We start from the raw sequence: 12,359 nt of genomic DNA, 5'->3' as shown, positions 1-12,359 counted from the left end.
GTGTGTGTGTGTGTGTGTGTGTGTGTGTGTGTGTGTGTGTGTGTGTGTGTGTGTGTGTGTGTGTGTGTGTGTGTGTGTGTGTGTGTGTGTGTTAAAAAGCACCACAGATGGTCTTCTACCTGTACCTGTTATGTGTAATATGGAGTTTGCAGTTGTCCCTCCCTGAAACAACACAGGAACTGTAGGATACTCGGTGGACGTGGAACTTGACATTACAGCTCAAGCACACATACAGTATGACATATAGTCAATCTACTAGGTCAGTTTAGACAGTAAGATGACAATGCAATTACTGAACGAGCTACAGCAGATGACAATAATGATGACGATGAGGAGGAGGAGGAGGAGGAGGAGGAGGAGGAGGAGGAGGAGGAGAAGGAGAAGGAGAAGGAGGAGGAGGAGGAGGAGGGGGAGGAGGAGGAGGAGGAGGAGGAGGATTGGGCTTGGGGGATGGTGGGGCGCAGAGGTGAAACGGTCTTTCAACCCCATTTAATATTTTTTTCTTGCGAGTATACATTTTTTGTATCAATATCAAATCATTTCTGGGTAACAGTTAAGTACCTTACTGTAATAGTTTTCCATTAAAATTGGCAAAAATAGCTTTTTAGAAGATAAAACAACTATTTCTCAAGCAATAATTTTTCTAGGACTGTCTGGGAATGGTCTGAGTGGAGAGGGGAAAAACTGAAAACTAGCTGGTATTGCCAGAGAGGTTTGGAACTCTTATTGGTCCATTAATCAATCTTCCGCATGGTGATGTCACCATGGAAAGCCAAAACTCCCGCCCATTCAAACCTGCTGATTAGAAGGTCCTGTGTAGATTGTATTTTCAACCAGCAACTATCAAGAAAAGACACTTATCAAAAAATGTTGTCACATTATTACAGTGTTAGTTTCATCATCTGTTGTACAATATGATACAAAACACAGGATTTTGACTACACTGGGCCTTTAAGAAATCAAATATATTTCCCTTTACTTCCGTCCTGCTCGGCCCTCCCCTCCTGCTCCGTGGCTGAGTGACTCATTGCAAGCTTACAGAACAGAGCTGCGGGCAGCTGAGCTAAACTTCCGGAGGATCTATCATCCTTTTACTCCCTCCTCTCTACCTTCTCTTCCTCTGTATCCACTGCTAAAGCCACTTTCTATCACTCTACATTTCAAGCTTCTGCCTCTAACCCTAGGAAACTATTTTCCAGCTCTCTACCCTCCTTAATCCTCCACCCCTTCCCCCTTCAGCCTCCCTCTCTGCGGACGACTTTGTCAACCCCTTTGAAAAGAAGGTTGACGACATCCGCTCCTCATTCACTCAGCCTATTGAGCCCACTGGTCTCATTCACACAGAACTACCCTACGCCTTGACCTCTTTCTCCCCTCTCTCTCCAGATGAAATCCTGCGACTAGAGAGGTCCGGCTGTCCGTCAACCTTCCCGCTCGACCCCATCCCCTCCTCAACTCATCCCTGACCACTGGCTGCGTCCCCTTTGACTTATAAATGGCCCGAGTCGCTCCCCTCCTTAAGAAACCAAGACTCGACTCCTCTAAAGTCAAAAACGACTACCTCTTTATTTTCTCTCCAAAACACTTGAGCGTGCTTTCTCTGACTAACTCTCTCGCTCTCAGAATGATCTTCTTGACCCTAACCAGTCAGGCTTCAAGATGGGTCACTCAACCGAGACTGCTCTTCTCTGTGTCACGGAGGCTCTCCGCACTGCCAAAGCTGACTCTCTATCCTCTGTTATCATCCTCCTAGATCTATCCGCTGCCTTCGAATTGTGAACCATCAGATCCTCCTCTCCACCCTCTCAGGGCTGGGCGTCTCAGCTCTGCACACTCATGGATTGCATCCTACCTGGATGGCAGCTCCTACCAGGTGACGTGGAGAGAATCTGTGTCTGCACCACGTACTCTCACTACTGGTGTCCCCCAGGTCTCAGTTCTAGGCCCTTTCCTCTTCTCTCTATAGACAAAGTCACTCGGCTCTGTCATATCGTCACGTCTCTCCTATCTTTGCTATGCGGATGACACTCAACTACTTTTCTCCTTCCTGCCTTCTGACACCCAGGTGGTGACACACATCTCTGGGTGCCTGGCAGATATCTCAGCTTGGAAGTCGGCCCACCACCTCAAGCTCAACCTCGACAAGACGGAGCTGCTCTTCCTCCTGGGGAAGGCCTGCCCGCTCCAAGACCTTTCCATCACGGTTGACAACTCCGGGATGTCCCCTAGTGCAGAGTGCAAAGAACCTTGGTGAGACCCTGGACAACACCCTGTCGTTCTCTGCAAACATCAAAGCAGTGACTCGCTCCTGCAGGTTCATGCTCTATAGCATCCGTAGAGTACAACCCTACCTCACACAGAAGCGGCGCAGGTCCTAATCCAGGCACTTTTCATCTCCCGTCTGGACTACTACAACTCGCTGTTGGCTGGGCTCCCAGTTTGTGCCATCAAACCCCTGCAAGTTATCCAGAAATTCCCAAGTTTTCCCATCTCACCCCACTCCTCCATACACTCCACCGGCTTCCAGTCAAAGCTCGAATCCACTACAAGACCATGGTACTTGCCTACGAAGTAGCAAGAGGAACTGCCCCTCCCTACCTTCAGGCTATGCTCAAACCCTACACCCCAACCCGAGCACTCCGTTCTGCCACCTCAAGTCTCTTGGCCCTCCCACCCCTACGGGAGGGCAGCTCCCGCTCAGCCCAGTCCAAGGTCTTCTCTGTCCTGGCACCCAAATGGTGGAACCAGCTCCCCCCTGAATCTAGGACAGCAGAGTCCCTGCCCATCTTTCGAAAACATCTGAAACCCTACCTCTTCAAAGAGTATCTTAAATAATCCCACAGCACCCCACCCTCGCACCCCCTCCTCACCCCAAACCCCTCCCCCCACAAAAAAAGCCTTTCTTGAACACTCGCACGTGACTTTTTTCCCCCTTACTAGCTCTGACTTTGCTGATAGCTACTTTATTGAGGAAAAATGTACTTACAATGACTGTAACTGGTTGTCCCACCTAGCTATCTTAAGGTGAATGCACTAACTAAGTCGCTCTGGATAAGAGTGTCTGCTAAATGACTAAAATGTAAATGTAAATTATAGTAATAGGGGGAATGAAACCCAAGATGGATCATTACAGTGTTGCAATGATAGAAGCAAAAAGCTGAGTTATCCTACATGCTGATAATAGATATGTGTGTAGTGGGAAATACAATTTGAATATAACTTTTAACTGGATATCTCGAAGCTGAAAATTAAACATCCATTCTAATTGAATACCTGGTCCAAATTGCACCCACACCATTATAAATCATCAGGAATCACTTTTACAATACTGCCTCTCTCCTAACCTGCATTACAAACACAGAGGAATACTTTTTAAACCTCTGATAAACGTTAATAAATTACCTGGATTTCTAAATTAATAGCCGGCCGCCTGCCTGGTGGAGATATCATTGTGTTTCATTAATATTTTGATTTTGTGATTAGATCAAAATGCTGTGAATTCCTAAACAGCTCTCACTGATCATAAACTCTTCTCTTTATAAAAATATAAATACATTCTATTCCTTGCAAATCTGCTGATATAGAATAATTAGAAATGCGTTTGCCAGTATTTTTTCCCTCCTGTAACATTTGCATGACTTTAGATCTCAACCCAGTGATCTCCAAGCAGAGGGAAAATAAAATGTATGTTTTGTGCAACGACGACTCCCCAAAATGTACCTTGCCGAGCGAGATAATGGATTATATTGTGATGTTAAAGAGGCTTGTATTTACAAAAAGAAACAAAGGATAGCGGCTCGGTCTCCAGTCCTGGGAGACATTGATTATACACTTCCTGTCAGTCCTATTCAGCTGCTGTATCACTGGCATTCCAGCTCATCTGCTTCTAGACATGATAGGGATCAAATAGTTGCTGCTATACTCATTGTCATAGCATTAAGTTGTATGAAATATTAGGGGGGAAAGACAACAATAGACAAACTTTGACTTAATAACACATTCTTGCCATGCCTACATTCCTTCACACTTTACAATGCATTTCTCTCTCTCACACAATAATAGACCTAGGAAACACACACGTGCAAAAACATGCGCACACACAAACGCAGGTGCACACCAATACACACAAACACAGAAGGTATGTTAAATAATTTATTTAAGTCTCAGTGGAACTCACACAACATTTTGTGCTGTCCTCTACACTGCATTGGTGTTTTGTGCAATGCATTCACTTTTAGTTTAGATTCATGTGTGACTTCACATATAAGTTAGCCACAGTACACTTTCAAACATGGCAGGAAACTGGTATAGTCTGTGTATGTGCGTGCATGTGTGTGTGTATGCGTGTGAGTGTGTGTGAAAGCATACATTTGTGTGTGTGTACGCCTGTGTGTGTGTGTGTGTTCCCAGCAGCTGCACTGGGCCCATGGGACAGGCCTGTGTAGATTGGGTCTCTTCGACCAGTAGCTCATTAGTGGGAGTGAAAAGAATCCACACAGATGGCTGTCAACGTTCTAAAAAGTCGGCTGTATGAGACATGTCAATTGAGGTTTAAGTTCCTTCTGCTCATTCTTATGACATTGCAGAATTCAAGCAGTATTTGTTTATTCCCCACCAAAACTACAAAAACATGGGAGCTCTGTGACATCTGAAAATGTGTTGTCTAATGAGCGCTCAGAGTACTGAGAAGGAGTCTGTACTTGGTACTTGTCATTCAGCACCACAAATTACTCGCTCTAACTTGACATGTTTTCAGTGGTACAGATGATGTGCTCGTCTGTTCTGGAAACACTGGGAATAGGACAGCATTTAACTGGAAATATGGCAAGCGGTCCAGCAAGGCGCCAGTGGGAATCAATTAGACTGTTTACCTGTCCGAGTTGAGATGGAGGTCATAGTACTTTAACAGTGGCTCATCATTCTCACACAAATACACTAACCTGTTCTCTCCATTATTTAATTAACACATCTACATCTGTTACAGTAATTCCGTCATCTACCTCTTGAGTCTCTGACCAGTAAAAAGGTTGGTGTGCTCAGCGGTAACAAACAGTCATGATGATCTGTGATTTGACTATAATATGACTGTACAAATCAAAATTATTTCCAAAAGCAAACCCTGTGATGCAGGATAGAGGGAGGTTGTAATTTCCTAACAAAATTAGGTGGTTAGGGGATAGCAATAATGTATTCTGAATGTGCTTTGGTTAATGTACATCAATGTTGATCGGTTTAATGTTGTTCATTTCTTTTTCATCAGTAACTATAGTAGTCCTGACCAGTGGAGGCTCCTCAGAGGAGGAAGGGGAGGACCATCCTCCTCAGTGAATTTCATAAAAATGTTAATTGTAAAACATTTAAAAAGTTATCCTTTTTAGATAAAACTATACTAAATATAATCACGTCACCAAATAACTGATTAAAACACACTATTTTGCAAAGAAGGTCTACAGTAGCCTCAACAGCACTCTGTAGGGTAGCACCATGTTGTTGCCGGAGGACAGCTAGCTTCCGTCCTCCTCTGGGTACATTGACTTCAATACAAAACCTAGCAGGCTCATGGTTCTCACCCCCTTCCATAGACTTACACAGTAATTATGACAACTTCCGGAGGACGTCCTCCAGCCTATCAGAGCTCTTGCAGCATGAACTGACATGTTGTCCACCCAATCAAAGGATCAGAGAATTAATCTAGTACTGAAAGCATAAGCTACAGCTAGCTAGCACTGCAGTGTATAAAATGTGGTGAGGAGTTCACTCAAAGAGAGAGAAAGACCATAGTTGAACAGTTTTGAGCAAATTCATTTCTTCCAAAATGAAGGAGAAGCAAGAGAGAAATAGAGAGAGAGAGAGATTTCATCATTTCTTTTCACTTTAAGTTTCACTTACTTAGCTAGCAAATGCAGCTAGCTAGTTTAGCCTACTGAAACACCATGCTAAAACAGAGGGATGCTATGTTAGCTAGCTGGCTATGACTTTCCAACACAACACTGGAACTCAAGCTCAAGGTAAGCTTTTGGTATTACAAATGTATTGCCACCTGGGCCCGCCGGTGTAACTGCTTACTGACTGTACACTAACTGTACTGCATGATTGTAGCGGATTTACTAACGTGTTAGTTCTATTAGCTATGCTGACAATGACGTTACTTTAGCTAATATGGTGACAATGATGTAGGCTGTGTGTAGCCGTTTGGCTTGGAAAGGTTTTTTCACCTGGTCAAATACAGCTGATGTGTTGTGCATTGAAGTCCACAAGTGAAGGGAAGAGAAGGAATACAACGTGGCTGTTATGAGAGTGAACTCTGCTTACGCGTGATCAGGGGTGTATTCATTCCGCCGATTCTGTTGAAAAACGTTTCTTAAACGGAAGCAAACAGAAGAAAACGGGGATAAGCATACCTGAATTTGTCCAATAGAAACTCTTGTTTGCAACTGTTGGACTAATTATTACACCCTATATCAGCTTGATGCAGGCAAGAGTGTGCAAGTCAGCATTGAATGTCACTGTCTGTCACCTCAAATTTGTCTCTCGACCTATGTTGTAAACTTTAATTCATAGGATAGGTTGTAGTAACCTCATGATGGGTATACATTTCAGTATCATGTAGTAGCCTAAACCTATCGCTGTTACAATGAACTGGGTGAATGAAATATGAATGAGAGTCATCCAATATGCTGTAATGGAAATAAGGCCATGCTCATGAAAAAAGAATCGCCCTCCCTCATCTTAAACGGCACTGACCGCCACTGGTCCTGACCTAGTGGTATTGTACTTGACACAGTAAGAGGCTGGGTAGTGTACAGAACTGTAGACTAGAGTAGTGCTCTCCAACCCTGTTCCTGGAGAGCTACCCCTTCTGTAGGTTTTCGCTCCAACCCCAGTTGTAACTGACCTGATTCAGCTTATCAACCAGCTAATAGCTAAATCAGGGTCGGAGTGAAAACCTACAGGACGGTAGCTCTGTAGGACAGAGTCTGGGTGAAGAGTTGGACCAGTCAGAGATGCTGTGATACTAACACACCGACTCATCGACACGTAGAGCATTATAGCTGACCTAGTTGTGAGGCTGGCAACTTTTCTCTCCTCCGGCCAACTCTAAAAATAACCCACCAGCCAGTTTTAGACCCGTCTCCACTGCATCCCTGTCACTTAGAGAGAGTGCCAATGACAAGACCCTGTTGAAGTCTCCTCCATAAACACTGTGTACAGTATGCACCATTGGTGCCCCAGCCCAGTGCTGCCATTTCACTCATCCTTTCCCTAAAATTACTAACTAATCATCCTCCTTTTTTTGTTGTTGACAAAGCTAGCATGGTCTTGCATGAGAAAACAACAGATACGTATATAGTTAGCTAGAATCCGCATGTAAACCAATAGCTCTCAAAACCCCTTATTATCCATAGGGTTTTCAGCGGTTAGCTTCGCCCACGATGAAAAGTCAATAATCATTGCTTGCGAAAAGTTTTTTTAAATATATGCTGATATGCCCCTTAACTTTCATATCAGCGAGAAAGAATCTTTCAAATAAAAAATATACACTTATTGTAGCATTTTTGCACAGATACTTACACTGTGTGTGCCTCCAGTTGATGAACTACACTTCCTCCCGGTTACGCTTACACACAAGTGTTTGGAGCATGCTAGATACCTGTAGCTAAATATGTCTTCCATAATTAAGTGCTGTAACATGGAGATTTGGCCGTGTAGGAACACTAACCCTAACCCTATAAAGGTGTTTAGTCATTTAAGCTTTTGTTTTTTGAAAATTATTTATCGCTGATATGAAAGAAAAACTGTATTGCAAGCGATGCGTTTTAACATTTAGAACGAGCGTTTGGGCTCTTAACAAAACTCCCCCGGCCAGAAGATACAATCATCAATAGACGCTAACGTTAGTTAGCTTTAATGAATGGGTTAGTAACCCAATAGAGCCATTAGCTAGCATGTTTAATCATGTCAATCTTTACAAAGTTATCAAAGTTCAACAAAATAGCCATCCACAATATTAGGTAAGTAGTTAAAGAATATGTTAGATACCGACAATGCTATTAAAGGCATAAGATTGAGGGAGATAGGGCAACACTTAGCCTAGTGGTTAGAGTGTTGGGCCAGTAATTGAAAGGTCGCTGGTTCCAATACCCGTGCCGACGAGGTGAAAAATCTGCCTTGAGCAAGGCACTTAACCCTAATTTACTCAAGGGGCGCTGTACTACTATGTCTGACCTTGTAAAACAACACATTTCACTGCACCTATCCGGTGTATGTGACAATAATGTTTGTTTATGTATTTTTTATTTTATTCCAAAGGTACTGTATGCAGAATCAAACATGATCTTCTTCCAAGAGAGAAACAAACTTCCTGTTTACTGAGGTCACATGACAGGTCAAGGTCACAAAAGAAAGAAACTGCATATAGAAAATGCCAGCAGGGGTATGGTAAATGAATACTGGTAAATGAATACTCATGTAACAGAACATCACTGTTATGGCATTTTGAAGTGGACACAATATACTGTACAACTACTTAGTTTCACACTAAACAAAAATATACTATAGCCTATGATGCACTATACATAAACAATGTGCCAAGCGTACCAAATTCCACAGATCTCACTATCTATGAGCAAATGAAGGAGGTGTTAAGAATGTTAAGAAGAAGCACGATCTTTCTGTATATTTCCTCTTTTGGTTCCACTAAGTTGGTAAGCTGTGCACAGAGAATCTGTGTGAAGTAGTTCTCGTTTAATCAATTACTGTAAATGACAGTCAATGATTCTGTTGAAACACACTGGGATTCATGTCCAGGCAAAACAGAAATCATATGGGGTTTTTGTGTTCTTGTTTTTCTTTTTAGTCATTGTATGGCTATTTCTCTTGCTGCATGCATCGCTCCTTAAGATGATTTGGAATTAGTGGACTTTTCAATGGGCCGTATATTATGTAGCTTGGTGGGGCTCCATTAGCTTGTATCAAAGGAGACTGCAGCCTGCGTGGAGCAGTACAACACTGGGTTACAGGCTGTGTTTCAGCAAATTAACAACAAATCCTCACGCCTGCCCGGCCACTTCCAGTACCAGCAGCCAATGCAAACCAACTAATTAAAAGATGAAAGGAGGACATCCTCCTAGCCTAGTGGTTTGTGTTGACGGTTTGCTGAATAGTAAGTCAGTAAGTAACATTCGAGGGGGAAATTAATTTGTTTTGTTTAGATGAGCCTCGTCGGTTGACCACCACCTCACACAGTATTGATTTGACTTGAAGATGTGGTACAGGGCAGAGGGGATACCCAAACATGATCTAGTGTGGGGGAGTGGAAACAGAAAGGGGTTACACTGTTGTGCCATGGATGCAGCTGGTCTGTGGGAAGACGAACTGAGGGCCCTCCCCTTCCCCTATCTACCACCAGTAGTCCAGCTCTCCTCCCAGAGAGCATCATGGGAGTATGGAGCTCAGACTCTAGGATTAGTCAAGGATCCATTTTGAGATGCAGATAATGTTCTGTTACCCAGACCCCCCCTCTGTAATGTTCTGTACAAGAACTCCCAAAACCCTATCCTCCACAGGCTTCAGTCTCTATGCACTCGCTCCACCACTTCATTATAGAAAGAGAGAGCTACCAAAAAAATAATATTTTGTATTTCATTATTTCATCAAACTGTTGTTGTTGTTGTTTGTCGTGGTTATATTTCTTCTATTTGTTGAGGATAACTACGTCAAGACAAATCTGCAGCAGCTCCTACTGTCTGACTGTCTGTGGATCGCTGCGCTGCGCTCGGTCTGACAGTAACATGGAACCGCCACAGGGCTGTTTGAATATGCCCCCTGGACATTCCCTCTCACGCTGTTTAAATGACTTAAGTGGATGGTGGTGCTACAACTTCCCCTGGTCTACTCCAAACTGCCTGGCCTTGTACTGCAATCGGGTGCAATTGATGTGCAGTATTTTGTTATTCTGAAATAAGTGAAGTTGCAATGCATTTGAATTTTGTTTCACCTGAATAACTTTCTCTCTGTAATAATCAGAGAGCTTGCTCCTTCTTGGCATGCTGCATATATCTTATTCTGATCGTGGTTCATGTGACAGAGTGTGTGTGTTTGTGTTTGTGTGAGTGTGTGCGTGCATAAGTGAGTGAGTGTAGCCTCACCTGCCTGTCATTTTGACTGACAGAACAGAGGAAAACATGTGCAGAAGTCTAGCAGCTGGATTTGCACCTGCAGGCTCCAACACTCACAGCTCCACGTTTCTGTCCCTCAACACTTCCACAAGTTAACACACAATAGAGTTATTCATTAGTGGGTACCATTTATAACAGTATTGTTCTATTGTTAGCACATAATTTGCGACCTACATTTATAGATTACCATCAACACAAATAGTGTGATAAAACCCATGAGAAAACGACATAATTCCACTATTACATTGATTCCAGCCCTTGTAGTGCTGTAGGATTTTAGCCTGTTCATACTCCCCTTGGTCACCTCACTATTTGCTCTTACAACACTGTCATTTACAGATACTCATCCAATTTGAAGTATTCTGTTCTGATTGGCTATAATTCTTCATGAAACAATTCAATGTCTCTGCATGATTGTCAAGTTGGGTCGCATAGGGCTCCAGCTACACCCACTCGGGCAAAGCAAGGCCTGAGCAAATTTCATTTAGAGACGTTGTGTCATTTCTTCCATATCCTGGACATTTAAGACACTGAAGTGACTGTTCTGCTCCGAGCATGTAAAAGAACCCATTATCAAAGCATTAAGATATGATTAAACTGACATTTTCTTAAGAAACCCCAAAAAGTGGAAGAAAATAATCGAAAAGCTCTCTGAAAGGGAAGAACTACATACTCCAGATGTTATCAGGACATACTGATCTTTGAAGCAGCTTATTACAGGGCGAGCTAAGAAGACAAGTCCACTGGTGTAGCTACAGATCAGAGGAATGCAAGTCAAATGCACCTGCTAGATCTCACTATCGGTCTCCGTGTGTCAGTCAGTCAGCGTTCGCTGAGGCCCTGTCTGTCGGTGCAGGGGACTACAACCTGCTGATTCTAATACCATGCAGGCAGAGAAGCACCCTTTACTTGGCTGTCTCTCATCATCTATATGGCACGATAAAACCTAAGAAATAGTCTTGTTGTTGTGCTTGTAAATGGAAAGGTTTTTTGACTATCCTTCCTGTGGAATTTGACATACTCAGTGGACACTTGAAGAGGCATTTGCCTCTGTGTCTGTGACCAACCAGTTCATGAGCTTTGATGCTCTCAGGTTTCAATAGGACATTTGTATTTCTAATTTAGTGTTGAACTCGTGCTCTGTACTATTATAGTAATTGACTTCATAGTCACCTCAAATCAACCTTTCGGAGCATGGGGTTCTGATAAAATAAAGGCCAAAAACTCAAAGGAAGTTGGCCAAAATAGTTTGATAATGTGTTCCACATCTAGACATCTAGGAGGTCAGCGAGGGGAAACCTTGCTAAATTACATTTGTATTTATTTATCTGGTTGTCGTGGGGTGGACTGCCATAATGCAATGAGAAAACAAGCTATATGTTGTCAAAAGATCTGAACCGCGATAAGACCAAGACATTTTGATTAATAGTCTGATCAAGCTGGAGACTGTTCTCTTTTTATCCCTCTCTTGCTCTCTTCCTTTTCTCTCTACCTCTCACTTTCCCTCTATCCATTTGTCTCCCTCCTCTCTCACTCCTCTTTCCCTCATGACCCCCCTCTCTCCCCCCTCTCTCTCTCCCCATCCCTCCCCTTCTCCCTCTCTAACTGGCCTGTGAGTAAACGTTACCACGCTACTGGGAGCTTCTCGTCAGGGGTCTTGTGTGGGGCTGTATCATCTTGTGAGGGGGAAACTAGGGGGGAGCAGCATATCATTGTCCCAGTCAGAGGAGGGGGAAACTAGGGGGAGCAGCATATCATTGTCCCAGTCAGAGGAGGGGTAAACTAGGGGAGAGCAGCATATCATTGTCCCAGTCAGAGGAGGGGGAAACTAGGGGGAGCAGCATATCATTGTCCCAGTCAGAGGAGGGGGAAACTAGGGGGAGCAGCATAGCATTGTCCCAGTCAGAGGAGGGGTAAACTAGGGGGAGCAGCATATCATTGTCCCAGTCAGAGGAGGGGGAAACTAGGGGGAGCAGCATATCATTGTCCCAGTCAGAGGAGGGGGAAACTACGGGGGAGCAGCATATCATTGTCCCAGTCAGAGGAGGGGGGAACTACGGGGGAGCAGCATATCATTGTCCCAGTCAGAGGAGGGGGAAACTACGGGGGAGCAGCATATCATTGTCCCAGTCAGAGGAGGGGGGAACTACGGGGGAGCAGCATATCATTGTCCCAGTCAGA

Source organism: Coregonus lavaretus, assembly GCF_964263955.1.
Source record: "Coregonus lavaretus genome assembly, chromosome: 3".
NCBI lineage: Eukaryota > Metazoa > Chordata > Actinopteri > Salmoniformes > Salmonidae > Coregonus > Coregonus lavaretus.
The sequence above is the reverse complement of the archived record's forward strand: the minus strand, read 5'-3'. Positions refer to the sequence as shown.